Source organism: Penaeus japonicus, unplaced genomic scaffold (genome assembly GCF_977035675.1).
Source record: "Penaeus japonicus unplaced genomic scaffold, GWHDUDI00000001_assembly GWHDUDI00000037, whole genome shotgun sequence".
Taxonomy (NCBI): domain Eukaryota; kingdom Metazoa; phylum Arthropoda; class Malacostraca; order Decapoda; family Penaeidae; genus Penaeus; species Penaeus japonicus.
In genome coordinates this window covers 17,841,990-17,843,321 of record NW_028234439.1, presented here as the reverse complement: position 1 = coordinate 17,843,321, position 1,332 = coordinate 17,841,990, and the positions used below count along the sequence as shown (strand labels likewise).

The following is a 1,332-nucleotide window of genomic DNA, read 5'->3' as shown; positions in this document are numbered from 1 at the left end:
ATGTAAATGTGTAAGTGAAGCAGGCATAGAAGAAAACGAAAATAAAATTATCGGTAAAATTAATGGCACTAATGATTATGATAACCTGACAGTAAGAGCAGCAATGCAAATAGTATTAATAATAATAATAGTTACAATCGTAGTAGCAGTGGTACCCGTGAATATTAATACCTTTTTATTCGTAAATGCTAAAAGGACAAAACATAAAGACTGAGATGTACCTCGAATCTAAATGTAATGCTGACGGGTTAATTGAAAATCCGATAAATTTAAGAAATTCAAAACAAATTAAACATTTGAGAAATTCAAACATAAATTATAGCTACATAGAAAAAAACAAGGTTTTTACGATTGATCACCAAGCAATATTTACAACATATTGCTTATTACATCCTATTTTCACCTTAATCTCTCACTTACACATATAAGAAATTCGTGGTACGTATTAACTGTTCACATGTCTTAAACACACTGTGGTGTTTCGTTCGCCAGGAATGGGAAACGTGTTGTATAAGTTCGTTTCTTTACAGAGATCTGTAATACATTCAATAATTATTAATCAAATATATTTTTATGCCACACAAATACGAGAAATGTGATATATAAAACGTATGATGTATAGTAGAACTGTAAAATTAAACTCGCTTTCCGAATTAAGAGAGAAATGTAAGAAATTTATTTCCGCGTCACAGGGATTCGAACAACGCGAAGGGTTACCATGGTAACGTGCGTCAACAGAGCTAAGACCGTCAGCGGTAAGGTATTTGAGCATAGGTAATTAAATAAACATTCGTACATATCATCCTAATTACTGTTTGCAAATGTCCAAATGCATTTACGTGTACAGATAATACGTATAAGTAAGTGGCGATGACTGTGTAAGTGTATGAATGTAGTATTTGTGTGTGTGTGTGTGTGTGTGTGTGTGTGTGTGTGTGTGTGTGTGTGCTCGTGTGTGTGTGTGTGTGCTCGTGTGAGTATGTTGTAATTGAATATGCTCGAATATTTGTATTTATGTTTTTTATGTATATACATACAGACACGCGCACATGGACACGCATACACACACAGGCAGATATGACACACACACACACTTGTGTGTGTGTGACTTTACCTTTCAGTCATAATGACAATGCGTTATGCGCAGAATTTACAAGTAAATCTTCAATATGAGGTTCGTTTCTGAGGGTACGAGGTTAAGTAAGTGTTTGCATCATTATAGGTGTCGATAGTTTGTGAGTTGTTTGAATTTTCTTTACTGTTGTTTAGTAGTGATTGCCTGCTCATACTCGTTAATGGTACGCGCGCGGGATAAGTGAACACTTGTAAGAT

General features: G+C 34.6%; 1 protein-coding gene across 2 annotated transcripts in view; it reads right to left on the bottom strand.

The window, feature by feature from the left end:
* LOC122245822 (transmembrane protein 145-like) overlaps nt 1–484 on the bottom strand; it is a 36,879-nt gene extending 36,395 nt beyond the window's left edge. For both annotated transcript variants that reach the window (XM_086532613.1, XM_086532614.1), the window contains exon 1: nt 421–484. The gene's annotated coding sequence lies outside the window, so the exon portion shown is untranslated. The remainder of the gene's footprint in view (nt 1–420) is intronic.
* Nucleotides 485–1,332: the final 848 nt, after the last annotated feature.